Source organism: Pristiophorus japonicus, unplaced genomic scaffold (genome assembly GCF_044704955.1).
Source record: "Pristiophorus japonicus isolate sPriJap1 unplaced genomic scaffold, sPriJap1.hap1 HAP1_SCAFFOLD_92, whole genome shotgun sequence".
Lineage (NCBI taxonomy): Eukaryota > Metazoa > Chordata > Chondrichthyes > Pristiophoridae > Pristiophorus > Pristiophorus japonicus.
Window position 1 is genome coordinate 2317837 of NW_027254846.1, and position 17962 is coordinate 2335798.

A 17962-nucleotide genomic window follows, 5' to 3' on the forward strand; every position below is an offset into this window, starting at 1 on the left:
ATCGATGTCTGCCCTTGCTGATAGTAGGTTCCCGTGGCGTGGAAAATTGTCCACGCTGTCGAAGGCCACACTTACAGCCTTCCTAAATATAGCACCTTCATTCTATTCTCTTAAAACAAGTTCCTGAATTCTCGGCAAGCTGTGTAGGTGAGAGCTGTGGTTTTATCCTCAGATCGATTCTATCACAGTGTTTCGGTAGTGAAGTAGATATCACATTCGCCTCACACACGAAAGGTTCCCGGTCCTAAACCGGGCGGAAAGATCTTGAAAACTTGAAAATGAGACGATTGGCTGACTCCTGTTCCTAACGCTTACGTTCGTATGATCTCTTGACCTTTCACAGGAGAACAAACTCTCCTCTGAACATGCATGAGAAAGCTCCAGAAAATATTTCCCCCCGAAGTGCTTTCGTTTGTGAGGCGAACGTGTTAACCATTGCACTGCAGAAACATCCCCACTTTTAGCACCAGATTACCAAAATTAAACCCAATGAGATCGGGATAAAAGTTCCTCACATGCTCAGGGCAAAATATATGATTGCCGGTCTACAAAAGAATGAACAAACTTCAGTACCAGGTCAGACGGAAATGTTAAGCGAGCAGGTGGACTGCTGAATCGTACCTTTAAGAAGTTGGTGGTGACAAAACAAATGGATTCCGCTTAATGATTAAATATAAGAAATGTCAGAAGTGGGACATAAACCGACATTTCCAGAGGAAACAGTGACCTGAACACAGCACCTTACACCGCTCGGCCATCCTGAATATTCAGTGCTGCCTATGTCCACCTGCAGGTTGATTTTGAACTTTTGTGTCCTGTCACATGAAATAAATCAGGGCAGAAATCGTATCTCTGCCTGACACCGGGGAAACAGTTAGACAGACCTTGGAGTAAGGGTCTGGTTATTGCCAAACAGCCAAGGAAACAATAATTCTGGAAGGAAAATGTCCAAGAGGACAGTGACCCCGAAGTGATGTGAACGCACAACCTTCGGATCTGGATTCAGACACGCTACCGTTGCACCATGAGACCTACACAGTGAGCTGGCGATGTTTTACTATATGAAGATTCTGCATACAAGGGGCTTTAAAATCCCCTCCCATTCCCACCAGATATCACAGGCAGCGCTCACCTGACAGGCACCGTATGATTTCTTCTCAAACTTTTCTCTTGCTTTCACGGGAAACCATCAATAATTAACCCCTCACCTTCTGTTGCACAATTAAACAAATGCTAACGCAGGAACAGTCCATACTTCAATCATTAGTCCTGTGCTTTGCATCTTAACTCGAAAACCATATCCCATTTTACTCACTGTATTTTAGCTTTCTGGTTCAAAGTCTTCAGGGATCTGTGGCAAATTTATTATCAAATTTAACAGCACCGGTTATTCCTATCGTGAACACAAAATACAATCAGTAGTGAAGATAATATCCCACCGTGCGTATTTGCAGATTCAACGCAATAGGATTTCAAATAAAGTGAAAGAATTTTACACTGAAAAGATTTGCAAGTGTTACTTGTATTTGTGTCTTTAATGAAACTTTGTGGCGTCTGACTCCCGTTCATGCCTCTGCTGAATAAGAAAGGAGGGTGTGACGTTGACCAGACTGCACTGCCCCTGATATTTGTCAGCTCATCCTTTATATTCAGTGGTTTCTCGCCCTTTGATGGGCTGCAGTGTAAGGATATCACGTTGGCCTCACACGCAAAAGTTCCCCGGTGGATCCGTTTTCTCTCAGTCAATGTTATCCATTTATTGAAGTGAAATAAAGAGCAATTAATGAATAAGGGAGCCCTTTTGCCAGGAGAATAAATAGCAAATAAAAACAGCAAATGCTGGAAATCTCAGCAGGTCAGGCAGCATTTTCCAGGAGACTAAACTCGCCTCCGATTGTTCATCCACAGAAAGTTTAAACATAATGTTTCTGCCCGGGATTGAACCAGGGACCTTTTGCGTGCAAAGCAAACGTGACAAACACGACACAAGTTTCAACAGCAAGTTTCAACATCTGGGGCGGAGCCAACAGGCGCCTGGCTGCAATGAGCGATAAAAATCTGCGTTGGGCAGAAGCCCGGCTAGCTCAGTCGGTAGAGTATGAGACTTTTAATCTCAGGGTCGTGGGTCCGAGCCCCACGTCAGGGGATTACATTTATTTTAATTTAATGCAGCTTTCATGGAAAAACATCATTAAATAACCCACAATCTTCTTTTGCACAATTAAAGAAATGCGAACTGAATGAACACCATAATTCAAGTTTGTGAGATACTCAATCATGATTTCAATCATCATTAATCCACCCACAATATTTGACATACGTCAAGGATGCCACATTTGCCCAGCCAGGCTAGCTCAGTCGGTAAAGCTTGAGACTTTTAATCTCAGGGTCGTGGGTTCAGGGTTGGGCGAATAAGTTTTGTTAAACTTTTCTGTTGCTTTCACGCGAAAACATCATTAATTAACTGATCGATTGGAGAGGCTGGGTCCGTTTCCTTTGGAACAGAGTATTTGTCCTCCAGGATCGATAGTTTCCTTGCTGAATCACAACAACCAGACCCTATATCTCCCTCTGGATGTTCGGGGGTGTGCCGTACATTCCCAGTCGTGTGATTGCCCGTTTTCTGTTCACCAATTCAATCCATATGGCCTCATCCAAAAATCTGTCCATCTCCACCTGAAATATATTCAATGACCCAGCCTCCACAGCTCTCTGGGGCAGAGAGCTCCAAAGATTCACCACCCTCTGAGAGAAGAAATTCCTCCTCATCTCCGTTTTAAATGGGCGACCCTTAAACCTTCAGGGAATAAGGGGTTATGGGGATCAGCCACGATCGTATTGAATGGTGGAGCAGGATCGAGGGACCATGTGGCCGACTCCTGCTCCGACTTCTTATGTTCTTATGACCCCTTATTTTGAAACTGTGCCCCCAAGTTCTAGATTCCCCCACAAGGGGAAACATAGAAACATAGAAAATAGGTGCAGTAGTAGGCCATTCGGCCCTTCGAGCCTGCACCAACATTCACTATGATCATAGCTGATCATTCCCTCACTACCCCTTTCCTGCTTTCTCTCCATACCCATTGATCCTTTTAGACATAAGGGACAAATCTAACTACTTTTTGAATGTGTGGGTTAATTCGCGTGAAAGTAACATAAAAGTTTAAGGAAAATAATTCACGCAAGGTGGGGCTCGAACACTTGACCTTAAAATTAAAAATCTCATGCTCTACAGACTGAGCTCGCCAGGATTGCCCACATCTACTTTGTCAATGATGACGCCCAGGATGTTGATGTGTATTAGTCAAAGGAACATAAGAAATAGGAGCAAGAGTCGGCCATCCGGCCCCTCGAGCCTCCTCCACCATTTAACATGATCATCCCTTACTGCCCTTAATATCCCATAATCTATCGATCGCTGTCATTTATTTATTCAAAGACTGAACCTCCACAGCCTTATGTTGTATATAATTCAAAAAATTCATCATCCTCTGAGTTTTAAACGTTTCTCCTGATTTCCGTCCTAAATAGCAGATCTTTTATTCTGAGACAGTGCCCCCTGGTTCTCGACTCGCAAGACAGAGTAAAACGTCCTCTCTGCATTTATGCTGTCAAGCACTGTAAGAATGTTGCATATTTCAATGAGTTCAGCTCTCATTATTCGAAACTCGAGCGAGTATAATCATGGTCCACTCAACTCTTGTCATCGAACAATCGCAACATCCCAGGAATCAGTCTGGTGAACCTTCCTTCCTCCCTCTCTATGCTTCCTGAGGTTATGAGACCTCAATTGTACCCATTCCTTGCACTCCAAACAAATCAACGGCTGTGAACCGTTCAATGATTGAGAAACGAGAATTCCAAAGTTAATCTCCATTCCGTGCGCTTCCTCCTCGACAGCTTTTCTGCTGCCGTCAGGAAGTTTCTTTGCTTCTTGACTTCCTTCCAAATCCTCCTCAATCCCATAACTTAAATCACAGTCCATTAAACTAAACCGCGGACTGCATGCAACCAAATCCTTCCTCGCTGGTTGCCAACCTTTTACATCTGAGTTATGGAGTTTCCCACGTGCGTAACATCAGCCGTCTCAATCCTAGCTTCAGCGCGTCTGCTGTTAAAATCCTTATCCATGCATTTGTTGCCCCTGGAATGGACTATTCCAATGCACTCCTGGGTGGCCACCCACGTTCTACACTATGAAAACTTGTGGTCATCCAGAAAGTAGACTGCCTGTACCCTAACTGGCACTACGCCCTTTCACCCATCGCCCCTGTGCTCACTGACCTACATTCACTCCCGGTTAAGCACCTCATCGATAATAAAATCTCATCCTTGCTTTCAAACCGCTCCATTTCCTCGCCCCGCCCTATCTCTGTCTTCTCCTCCAGCTCCATAAATCCTTGACAAATCTTCACTCCTCTAATCCTGTCTCGTTGAGCATCCCTGATTATAATCACTCAACCATTCATGGCCGTACCTTCAGCTGCCTGGGCTCTAGGCTCTTATTCTCTTTCGAAATCTCTGAATCTTTCTAACACTTTCTCCTGATAGAATAATAGAAATAATACGACACTAAGTGAAGCCATTTGTCTCATTGTGTCTCTGCCCGCCGACAAATAGCTAACAGCCCTAAACCGACCTTCAACACGAGGTCCGTAGCCCTGTTGGATACGGTTCTTTAAGTGCGCTTCCAAGTACGTTATAAATAATGGTGAGGGTTTGTGCGTCTACCACCCTTTCAGCTAGTGAGTTCCAGACACCCATCATCATCTGGATAAATGTATTCCCCTTATCTCCTTTCTAATCATGATACAAACTAATTGCATCGATGCGCCTGATTTTTGACTACTCACCTAAGGCAAATACTCTTTCTAATGTCCTTGCTACCCATTCTATCTAGGGCCCACATAGTTCATGCACTTCAATTCAATATTTCATCAGACTCCTCAATTCCAATTAAAATAAAACATAGTTCATCCAAACTTTCCTCATAGCTTCAGTTTTCCAGTTTATTCAACATCCTCGTAATGTCCACTGTGCCCTCTCGAGTGCAATCAAATATTTCCTGTAAGTAGTGAATAGAACTGCGGCAGTACTCTCGCTATGCCTTAACTATTGTTTTGCAGTTGTTCCGTATCTACCCTGCTCTTACATTCTATCCTTTGGCTAATAAATAAAGGATTCCATAGGCTTTTTGAGCTACATAATCGACCTGTCTTCTAACTTTAAGGATCTGAGGGCATACACTCGAAGGTCCCTTTGTTCTTCCATACCTCTCAGTATCCCTGCTATTTTGAGTATATTTTGCCTTGTTGCACCTCATAGATTGTATGAGCTCACACTTCCCTGGAATGATTGCCATGTTTATCTTTTCTACCCAACTGACTGGTCAATCGATATTTTCCTGCATTCTAAACTTCCTTCCTCACTGTCAAACACACAGACAATTTTTGTATCTTTTGTGAACTTCTTTACCATGCTCCCTACATTTATGTCTAAATCATTAATGTGAACTACAGAAAACAAGGGACCGAGAACTGAATCCTACGAACCTCATTGCAAGTAGCCTTCCATTCGCAAAAGCATACATGAACCATTTTCTTCCTCCCACTGAGCCAATTGTCGATCCGGTTTGCCACACTCCCTTAAATACAATGGGCTTTTAGTTTTTTGATCAGCCTGCCATGTGAGACTTGTCAAAAGGTTTGTTAAAATCTATGTGGATTACTTCAAATGCACTGCCCATATCGGAACTGGTTGTTACCTCCTCAAAAAATTCAATTAAAATAAGTCAGACACGACCTTCCCTGAACAATTCGATGCTTTCAAAATGAAGGTTTATACTGTCCCTCAGCGTTGATTGCAATAATTTTCCCATCACCAGGATTAAACTACCTGTATTTAATTATTCACTGTTTCACTTTCTCCTTTTTTAAATAATGGTACAACGTTAACAGGTATCCAATGTTTTTTTTCCCTCTCCTGCACCAAGGGAGGTTGCTCAAATGATCGTCAGAGCCTCTGCAATTTCGCCATTTGCTTATCTTTCATTGCGTCCTGGAGATTTATTTAAATTTGTAGATACCAAACCCCTTAATCATTGCTCCCTTACTATGTTTATCCAAATAAATATTACATTCTCTTCTTTCTTACCTTTAACGCTGGCATCGTCGCCCTCCTTTATTAAACCGCTGCAATACTTTCTTTAAGTCCATCCCCACATACTCCACATCCACACATAGATTACCATTTTGGTCGCTAAATGCCATATTCTGCCCATCGTTATCCACTTGTTGTTTATGCAATTGTGAAATATCTCTGGGTTTTCTTTGATTCAACGTGCCAGTATTTTTCATGTTTTCTCTTTTCTTCCCAAAATTCATTTTTAATTTCACCTCGAGGATTTCTGCACTACTGTGCTCTCGATTGCTGAAAAATGATTCCTCTCTTTGCCTTATCTTTCACTGTATGCACCTTGTCATCCAGGCGGCTCCAGATGTGGCACTGTTGCCGTTTTTCTTTCCAGGAACATGGTGACACTGATCTGGTATCTCCTTCTTGACTGCCTCCCACTGCTCTGACACTGGTTTACCTTCAATGAGCTGTTTCATGTCCACTTTTTCTATTCATCGAATCATGGAATCACTGAAATTTACAGCACAGAAGGAGGCCATTTCAGTCCGTCGCGTTTACACCGCCCAATAAAGAGCTATCAAGCATTATCCAACTTTCTACATCTTGATCCACAGACCTGTAGGTTACGCCACTTCAGATACACGTCCGAATACTTTCGAAATGTGGTGACCGTTTTTGCACCTACCACCCTTTCAGGCAGTGCGATCAAGGACAATTCCCCTCTCACGACCCCTCCCCCAATCAGCACCACCATAATCTAGGTGAAAAAATTTCCTCTCACTCCCCACTAAATCACCTACCCATTACTTTAAAGATTTGCCTCTTCGTTGTTGACCTCCTCTGCTAAGGGAAAAGATCCTTCCGATCCACTTTATCTCGGCACCTCCTAATTAAACACATGAACAACTTCTCCCCTCAGACTCCTATGTTCCAGAGAAAATAAAACCAGCCTGTCTAATCTTTCTCCACAGCTAAAATTCCCCATTCCAAGCCACATCCTGGTATATCTCCTATGTACCCTGTCTCGTGCAATCACGTGCTTCCTGCAATATGGTGACCAGAACTTTACGCAGTACTCCAGCTGTAAATGATACAGTTCAAGCGTAACCTCCCTGCTCTTATATTCTATGCCTCGTCAATTCAGGAAACTATTCCGGATGCCTTCTTAACGCACTTTTCTGCCTGTGCTGGTACATTCATGGGTATGTGGACATACATTAAACATTCCCTTTGTTAGAGTACACTTCTCAGTGCTCTACCATTTAATGTGTATTCCCTTGCAGTGTTAGCCATCCCCAAATACATTACCTAATACTTCTCCATATTGAATTCCATTCACCACGATTCTGCCCACGTGACCACTTCATTGATAACTAGCTGCATTCAAGAACGTTCTTCATCATTATCATCCACACAGCTAATGGTCGTGTCATCTGAAAACGTTTTAATCATACTTCCTTCATTCACATCTAATTCATTGATGTATACTTCAAAAAGCAAGGAGCCACGAGGAGCCCCACTCGAACAGCCTTTCAGTTGCGAAAATATCTATTAAACTTTGCTTGCTGCCCCCAGGAACATTTTGAATCAAACTTGCCACTTTGCATTGGATTTTATGGGATTTTACTTTGATGAGCAGTCTGCCATATGTAACCTTGTCGAAAGCCTTGGTAAGATCCATATACACTACCTCAAATGCGCTACGCTTATGGATAATCCATGTCAGAAAATGTAATCAATTTAGTCATGCAGGACCTTACCTGAAAACATCTATGCTGACTTTCCTTGACCAAACCGAGACTTTCTAAAAGAATATTTATCATTTTCCTCAGAATTTTTTCCAATAATCTTTCCACAACCGAGGTTAGGCTGATTCGTCTGTAATCGATCATCGATCCCTTTCTCCCTTTTTGAACAAAGATACGACAATAGCAGTCCTCCAGTCCTCTGGCACCACACCTGTAGCCAGAGAGTATTATTATGGTCAGACCCTCTGCTATTTCCTCTTTTGTTTCTCTTAACAGCCTGAGTACATTCCACGCGGCCCTGTGGATTTTTCCACTTCCAAAGCTGTTAAACCGCATAAGACTTCCTCTCTTACTATGCTTATTTCATTTAATATTTTACGTTCCTCCCCCCAACTCCCCCCCGATTGAAACATCTGCATCGCCGCTCTCATTTATGTAAACAAATGCAAAGTATTCATTGAGAACCATAAACAAATCTTCCAGCTCCGCACATACATTACTTTACGGTCTCTAATGAGCACTACCCAATCTTTAGATATCGTCTTGCTCTTAATGTAATTATAAAACTTTGGGTTTTCGTTGATTTTACTTGCCAAAATATTTTCATGCACTCACTTTGCTTTCCTAATTTCCTTTTTAATTTCACGTTTGCACTTCCTATAATCTTCTAGTGTTCCTGACGCATTGATGCATCGCTATGGCATAAGCCCCATATTTTCCTCTATCCTACCCTGTAAACCCCTTGGTTTCAAGGGAGCTCTGAATTTGCAAGTCCAACCCTGTTTCCTTAAGGGAACGTACTTGCTCGGAAACCTGAGGATCTGCTGCTTGAATGCCTCCCAATACTCTGGCACCGTTTTGGCTTCACATATCTGTTTCCAGTCAACGTTGGCTAAATCCTATCTCTGCTGAACAGAATTAACTTTTCCCCAATTGAGAGTATTTATTTCTTGTCTAAACTTGTATTTTTCCATCACTACACTAAATCTAACTGAATTATGATCACTAGTACCAAAATACTCTGCTACTGATACCCCTTCCATCCGCTCAGCTTCATGAACTAAAACTAAGTCAGAATCGCCCCCTCCCTTCTTTGGCTGGCAACAAAATGGGAAATAAAGATCTCCTGAATGCATTTTAGTAATTCTGCCACTATATTTAATTCGCACTAATTCTATCCCAGTTAAGATTAGTGTAGTTGGAACCGACTCCTATTCCTCCCCTATAACTTTGCCAACAATTTTGTTCTTCTCTCTCATTCTGACTGGCAGCGGATGAAATACCCTCCCAGCAGTGTGATCGCCGCGGTTATGTTGTTCAATTGATTCCATCTGTCTAGAATTGATGATCCATCAAGCATATTATCTCTCCTCAGCTGCAACGGTTTCTTTATCAACAATTGGACGTATCTCCTCCCCTCGTTTTTATCCCCCTCTTTCTCCCACCTAAAAATCATATCAGCAGAAATGTTGACCTACCATACCTGCTATTATTTCAGCCATGTCTCCATAATAGGTATAACATCATACTCATCACTGACACGTGGCGTTGGGAGTAATCCGGAAATTACTACTTTTGGGGTCCTGCTTTTTAATCTCTCTCCTAGCTCTCTAGAAACTACCTGCAGTGCCTGATCCATCTTTCTTCCGATATCATTGGTACTATAATGGACCACAGCCTTTGACTGTTCACTCACTCCCCCCATCTATCCCCTGCAGCCGCTCAGTTAAAACATTGACTCTGCACCATGTTGGCAACATATCATACTGGAATGTCGTATGTGGCCTGTCTGCTCCACTAACAAATGAACATTTTACTATTATTGCTCTAACACTCTTCTCCCACAACCCCCGCCCCCCTGTGCAGCTGTGACAGCAGTGGTACTGTGGAATTAGCTAGCACTGCATTCCCAGATGAACCATCGCCCCACCAGTATGGAATAGCTTCTCAATAACTGGATGGAGAAGATTGCTTCTGTAACAGGGTCTGGAACAGCTTCTCAACAACTGGATGGAGAAGATTGCTTCTGTAACAGGGTCTGGAACAGCTTCTCAATAACTGGATGGAGAAGATAGCTTCTGTAACAGGGTCTGGAACAGCTTCTCAATAACTGGATGGAGGAGCAAACTGCTGCTGTAACTGTGTCTCGAACAACTTCTCAATAACTGGATAGAGAAGCTGACTGCTGCTGTAACTGGGTCTGGAACAGCTTCTGAACAACTGGATGGAGGAGCAGACTGCAGCAATAACATGGGCTGGAACACCTTCTCAATAACTGGATGCAGGAACACCTTCTCAATAACTGGATGGAGGAGCAGAATGCTGCTGTAACAGGTCTGGAACATCTGCTCAATAATTGGATGGAGGAACAGACTGCTGCTATACCAGGGCAGGTACAACTGCTCAATAACTGGATGGAGGAGCAGTCTGCTTCTGTAACAGGGTGTGGAACAGCTTCTCAATCACGGGATGGAGGAGCAGACTGCTGCTGTAACTGGGTCTGGAAAAGCTTCTCAATAATTGGATGGAAAAGATTGCTGCTGTAACAGGGTCTGGAACAGCTTCTCAATAACTGGATGGAGCGGCAGACTGCTGCTATAACTGGGTCTGGAACAGCTTCTCAACAACTGGATGGAGAAGATTGCTACTGTAACAGGTTCTGAAACAGCTTCTCAATAACTGGATGGAGGAGCACACTGCTGCTGTAACTGGGACTCGAACAGCTTCTCAATAACAGGATGGAGAAGCTGACTGCTGCTGTAACAGGGTCTGAAACAGCTTCTGAATAACTGGATGGAGGAGCAGACTGTAGCTATAAAATGGTCTGGAGCACCTTCTCAATAAATGGATGGAGGAGCAGACTGTTTGTGGAGCTCCTAATTGTCCTTTTTCTGGAGCTCCAAATTGCGCTATTTATGAAGCACCTAATTTTCGTATTTAAGTGTCTACTAGTTATATATATATATATATATATATATATATATATATATATATCTCCGAAATGTCCTATTTATGGTGCGCTCTCCTAAATCCCCTGCTGCAGGGACAGCTAAGTCTCCTCTTTCTAGAGCTTACTCTGTTCGTTATAAAACCAATTCCCCTGTTTCTGGAGAGAATTGCGTTGTTTCTGGAGCTAATTCCAACATTCCCGGGGCTACTAATTTCGCAGTCGCTGGAGCTCCGAATTCCTCTGCGACTGGAGCAAATTCCCCTGTTCCTGGAGCAAATCATCTTGTATCTGTAGCTGAAGTGTCCTCTGTTTCTGGAGCACCTAATTCTCTCTTTCTGTATATAATGGCGATACTTCTGGGCATAATTTCCCTCTCTCTGCAGCTCCGAATTCTGGTGTTTCTGGAGCACTTAATTCCCCAGTTTGTAGAGTTATTTCCAATATTTCTGCAGCTAAATCCGCGGTTTCTGGAATTAATTCCGGTAACTAAGAATATCCCATTCCAATGTTCGTGGAGCTATTTCGCTTGTTAGGTGTTAATTTCAATGTTCTTGGAGCTGCTAAATCAAATCTTACGAGAGCTCACAATGCCGCTGTTGCTGGAGCTCTGACTACCCCAAGTTATGCAGGTTCTAGTTCGCCTGTTTCTGGAGCTATTTCAGTTGTTTTGTGGAGAAAGTAATTCCACTGTTTCTGCAGCTTCAAATTGCGCTGTTTATGAAGCATCTGTGCTTTTTATGTGGCTACCATTTCTCGCTATATTTAGCGCCGAAGTATTCTGCTTCTGGTGCGCTCTCCTAATTCCCTGCTGCAGGAAAAACTAGTTCATCTGTTTCATGAGACAACGCTTCTCTTTCTAAATGTGATTCAATTATTTCAATAGCAACTTTCGCTGTACTGATTAAAATCCCATGTTTCTGGAGCTCCTAATTTCTCATTTCTGCAGTGCGCAATTCCGCAATTTCTGTAAATCCTAATTCACATCTTTCTAGACCTAATTCCTCTGTTCCTGGAGCTAATATCCTTATTTGCTGAACTAATTCCAGTATTCCTGGAACTAGTAATTCCACTCTCTGCAGCTCCTAATTCCCCTGTTCCTGGAACTAATTCCCCTGTTTCTGGAGCTCATCATTTTCTGGAGTTCCAGATATCCAGATTGTGGATCTACTAATGCATCTGTTTCTGGAAGTAACTCCCTTGTTTCTCTTGCTAACTCAACTGTTTCTGAAGGGAATACGTTTTTTCTGGTGGAAATTCCTGTGGAGATGATAATTTCGCTTTTTGTGGAGCTCCAAATTGTGCAATTTATGAAGCACGGAATTGTCCTTTACACCTCTGTATTTTGCCGGTATATATGGCTCAGAATTGTCCTGTTATGGTGCGCTCCCCTAGAGGAAGAGCTAATTCTCTTTTTTTGAATGTAACTATATATTTCTAAACACAACTCCCTGTTTCTGGATCTATCTGCGCTGTACAGTGATTATTCCCATGCTCCTGGAGCCCATGCTTACCCTGTGATTGCAGCTCCGCAGTGGCCTGTTTCTGGAGCGAATTCCACTGTTTCTGGAGCTGATAATTCACCACTTCCTGTAACTCTTACTTTCTTCCTTCTCGAGCTAATTCCACTGTTTCTGGAGTCAATGGCTCTATTTCTGGAGCTAATTCCCTTCTTTCTGCACGAATACCCGTGTTCCAGGAGCTCCAACTTCCCCTCTTTCTGCGGCTCCAAATTACCTTGTTCCTAGATTTAATACCCCTGTTTCGGTAGCTAATTCAGCTGCTGGTGGAGCTAATGTTTCTGGAGCTAATGTTTCTCCAGAACCTATGTTTCTGGAGCTAATTCCACAATCTCTTTAGTTCCTAGTTCTCCTGTTCCTGCAGCTCCTAATTCTTCTGTTTCTTGGGGTTCGAAATTGCCCTGTTTTTCTTGCACCTAATTACCCTTTTCATGTGTTCACTAGTTCTCCGATATATATAGCTCCAATTGTATTGTTTTTGGTGCGCTCTCCTAATTCCCAATCGACAGGATCAGCTAATTCACTTGTTTCTGGATCTGGCTCCAAATTTTCCAGTTTCTAGAGCCTGCACCAACGTTCCACGGTGATACTGCCCTCTCCTAATTACCCTGTATTGGGATCTCCTAAATCTCCTGTTTCATTTGCTCCAAATGAATTTGTTTATGGAACCAGGCGGTTAAGAAAGCAAATGGCATGTAGGCCTTCATAGCAAGGGGATTTGAGTACAGGGGCAGGGAGGTGTTGCTACAGTTGTACAGGTCATTGGTTGGCCACACCTGGAGTATTGTGTACAGTTTTGGTCTCCTAACCTGAGGAAGGACATTCTTGCTATTGAGGGAGTGCAGCGAAGGTTCACCAGACTGATTCCCGGGATGGCGGGACTGACCTATCAAGAAAGACTGGATCAACTGGGCTTGTATTCACTGGAGTTCAGAAGAATGAGAGGGGACCTCATAGAAACATATAAAATTCTGACGGGGTTAGACAGGTTAGATGCAGGAAGAATGTTCCCAATGTTGGGGAAGTCCAGAACCAGGGGTCACAGTCTAAGGATAAGGGGTAAGCCATTTAGGACCGAGATGCGGAGGAACTTCTTCACCCAGAGAGTGGTGAACCTGTGGAAATCTCTACCACAGAAAGTTGTTGAGGCCAATTCACTAAATATATTCAAAAATGAGTTAGAAGATGTCCTTACTGCTAGGGGGATCAAGGGGTATGGCGAGAAAGCAGGAATGGGGTACTGAAGTTGAATGTCCAGCCATGAACTCATTGAATGGCGGTGCAGGCTAGAAGGGCCGAATGGCCTAATCCTGCACCTATTTTCTATGTTTCTATGTGTCTATACTTACCGTCTTTCTGGATCGTATAATTTCCCTGCTTTTGGTGGTCATTTCCCTTATACTGAGATGATCGCACTTTTTCTGGAGTTGAGCCCCTGTTTATGGAGTTAATTTCCTTGTTTATGAGCTAATTCCGATGTTCTGGGTGCTAATTCCCATGTTTCCGGAGCTAATTCTTCTTTTTTCTGCAGATCCTATTATCCCAGTTTGTGAAGCTCCGAATTCCTCAGTTCCTGCAGGGAAAGCCCCTGTTTCTGTAGCTATTTCCCCTGTTTCAGGGGCTAATAATTCTGCCTCTTGAGCTAAATTCCTATATTCCGCAGGCAATAGTTCCATTATTACTGCAGATGTTTCAGTTGCTTGTGAAGCTACCAAAAAAACGTATCTGGAAACCCAAATTGCGCTGTTTTTGGAGCACGTAATTGTGTTCGTACGTGGTTACTCTTTCCCCTATAGATATAGGTCCGAATTTTCCGATTTATAGTGCACTCTCCAAACTCGCTGATACAGGAACAGCGAATACACCTGTGTCTGGAGCTGGCTCCAAATGTCCCACTTTCTGGAGCCTGCTCCTAAGTTCCACGTTGATGGAGCCCTCTGCTAATTTCCCTTTGTCTGTATCTCTAAAAACGCCTGTATCTTTTTCTCCGACTTACTTTGTTTATGGAACCACACTTCCCTTGTTTCTGGAACTTATATTTCCCCAGTTTCAGGAATTTTTCTGAAATTAATTCCGCTTTTTCTGAAACTAATGCCCTTATTTCCGATCTAATTCCCGTGTTACTGGAGCTCCTCGATCTGCAGCTGCCAATTCCCATGATTATGAATTTAATACCCCTGGTTGTGGAGATGATTTATATTTTTCTGGAGCCCCTGATATCGCAGTTTGAGGAGATCCTAATTCCTCTGTTTCTGGAGGTAACTCCCATGTTTCTGTGGCTAATTCAACTGTTTGAATTACTCTGTTTCTGGTGCTGATTCCCCAGTTTCTGGACGTCCGAGTCCCTCTGGTTCTGGAAATAATTTATTTCTTTGTGGGGTTCCTAATGTCGCTGACAATGCAGCTCCATATTTCGCAGTTCATGGAGCACATCATTATCGTTTTCTTGTAGCTACATGTCCCCCTATAAATCCGAATTGTCATGTTAATGGTGCGCTCTCCAATTACCCCTGCTATCGGAACAGCTAATTTGCCTTTTTCCGGAGCTGTCTCTACATTTCCCCCTTTCTTGTGCCCTCTCCTATGTTCCATGTTGACGGAGCCCTCTCCCAAATTCCCTGCATCTGGATCTCCTAAATCTTCTGTATCATTTTCTTCAAATTACATTCTTTATGGAACCATAATTGCCTTGTTACTGGATATCGTAATCTCACGCTGCTGAAGCTAAACACCCTGTTTCTTTGCTGCAACTTCGACTGTTTCCGGTCCACTTGATTCTGCCCCTTATCGAGCTAATTCCCATATTATTAGGGACAATTCACCTTTTTCAGGAGCTGCTAAAACCTGTGTTTATGGACCTCCTAATTCCCCGATTTGTGGAGTTAATTCCAGTGTTTCTGTAACTAATTATCCTGTTCTGTGGCTAATCCTTCTATTCCTGGAACTGCTATCGTCAATGTTTCTGGAGTTCCTAATAACAGAATTTCGAGAGTTCCAACTTTTCCTTGTTTGTGGTGCCCATCATTGCACAATTACTGGAGCTGCAAATAGCACTGTTTGTGTAACACCTAATTATGTGGCTACTATTTGCCCGATATATATATATATATATATATATAGCACTGGATTGTCTTCTTTAAGGTGCACTCTCCTAATTCCTCTGCTTAAGGAAAATCTAAGACTCCTTTTTATAGAGCTGTGCCCCAATTTCCCAGTTCCTGGAGCTACGTTCCATGTCGATGTGGTGCTCCCCTAATTCTGCTCCATCTGGATCTCATAAATATTCTGTTTATTTTGCTCCGAATTACTTTGTTTACTGATGCACATTTCTCTTGTTTCTGGATCTCATGATTCCCCTGTTTCTTAAGCCGAAATTCCCTCTTTTTTTGGAGCACCCGATTCTCCCAATGTCTGGAGATAATTACCATATTTTAGGCCATAATTCTTCTTTCTGTTGCTCCTAATTCGGGCGTTTCTGAAGCAAATAATTCACTGGTTTATGGAATAAATTCCAGTATTTATGCAACTAATTTTCCTGTTTCTGGAATTAATTCATATATTTAAGGAGATACTTTTCTCCCTGTTTCTGGAGCTAATTCACTCATTCTGGGGCTAATTTCTCTGTTCTGGGAGCTGATAATTCCCATGTTGCTGTAGCTTCTAATACCACATCTTAGTAGGGCTTAGTTCCCTGTTTCTGTAGTTATTTCACTTGTTGTGGAGATGCTAATTCCTATGATTCTGGAGCTACAAATGCACTGTTTATTCAGGGTCTAATTCTGTATTCATGTTGCTAATATTCTCCCGATCGATATAGCTATGAAGTGTTCTGCTTGCGCCGCGCTGCCCTAATTCTCCTGCTAGAGGAACAGCTAATTTTCCGATTTATTGAGCTAACTCTTCTCTGTCAAACCGAATTACCATGTTTCTGTAGAAGTTCCGCTATACTGAGCGAAGTCCTCTGTTCGTGAGCTCCTAATTCCCCTATTTCTGCAGCGCATAATTCTTCAGTTTCTGGTGCTCGGATTTACCATTTGAAAAATTACTGTGGTACTCCTAATTTCCCTTTTTTGTGGAGCTCGAAATTGTGAATTTAATGAAGCACATAATCGTCTTTTTTACGTATCTAGTATTTTGCCAATACACATGTTTCTGAACTTATTCAAGAATTCCTGAAACTCCGAATTCACCTCTCTGCAGCTCCTAATTACGCGGGTCCTGGAGCTAATTCCCTTGTTTCTAGAGCTAATTCCCCTGTTTCTGTAGCTCCGAATTGTCCTGTTAATGAGACGCTCTCCTACTTCTGGTGCTAATTACATTGTGCCTGGGGCTGCTGATATCCCAATCTGCGAGCTCCTAATTCTGCTGCTTCTGCTGCAATTTCCCCTCTTAATCGAGATAATCACCTTGTATCTGCAGCTGAAAATTCCTCTTTTCTAGAGCACCTGATTCTCCCACTATCTGGAGCTCATCACCATTTTTCTGGACATAATTTGCCTGTTTCTGAGCTCATACTTCTGTTGTTTCTGGAGCACTTAATTCCTCATTTTACGGCGTTAACTCTAATATTTCTGGAGCTAATTCACCGCTTTATGGCATTAATTCGTGTAATTAAGGATATCCCAGTCCCCCTCTTTCTGCAGCTATTTCTCCTGCAACATGAATAGAAAATTCACATGTTCTGGAAGAAACTCTCCTCTTTCTAAACTTAAATCCCCTCATTTTGAGCTAATTGCGCTGTGCTATGATTATTCCTGTGCTCCTGGAGCTTGCTTCCCCTGTTTCTGCAGTTCCCTATTGACCTGTTTCTGGAGCGAATTCCACTGTTTCTGGAGCTGTTAATATACCAGTTTCTGTAAATCCTACTTTTCATCATTCGAAACTTAATTTCACAGTTTCCAGAACTAATAATCCTCTTTCTAGCGCTAATTCCCTAGGTTCTGCGCTAATTCCCGTGTTCCTGGAGCCCCTACTTCCCCTCTCTGCGACTCATAACGTCCCTGTTCCTGGAGGGAATAATCCTGTTTCTATAGCTAATTCAGCTGATTCAGCAGTAAATACTTTTATTTCTGGAGAAAATGCCACCGTTTCTGAAGGTCATATTTCAGTTGTTTGTGGAGCTCCTAGTTCCACTGTTTCTGGAGATCCCGATTGTACGGTATATGAAGCAACTAATTGTCCTTGTTACGTGTCTACTAGTTTGCCCATATATATAGCTCCGAATTATCATGTTTATCCTCCGTGTTCCTAATTCCCCTGCTACAGGAAGAGTTAATTCAACTCTTTCCGGATGTATATCTCCTATTTCTCAACACTACTTCCTGTTTCTGGAGATAATGGCACTGTACTGTGATTATTCCCATGCTCCTGGAGCTCCTGCTTCCCCAGTGTCTACAGCTCCCCATTGCCCTGTTTCTGGAGTTAATTCTATTTTTCCTGGATTTGTTAATCCACTAGTTTCTGTAACTCTTTCTTGTCATCTTTCTAGAGCTAATTCTACTGTTTCTGGAGTTAATGGCTCTGTTTCTGGAGCCAATCCCCTTGTTTGTGACCTAATTCCCGTGTCACTGGAGTTACAACTTCTCCTCTCTCTGCGGCTCAAAATTCCCCTG

General features: G+C 42.7%; 1 non-coding gene across 1 annotated transcript; it reads left to right on the top strand.

Annotated features, from left to right (window-relative positions):
• Nucleotides 1–2073: 2073 nt before the first annotated feature.
• trnak-uuu (transfer RNA lysine (anticodon UUU)) lies at nt 2074–2146 on the top strand. The gene has a single exon. It is a non-coding gene; the product is annotated as a tRNA-Lys (tRNA).
• Nucleotides 2147–17962: the final 15816 nt, after the last annotated feature.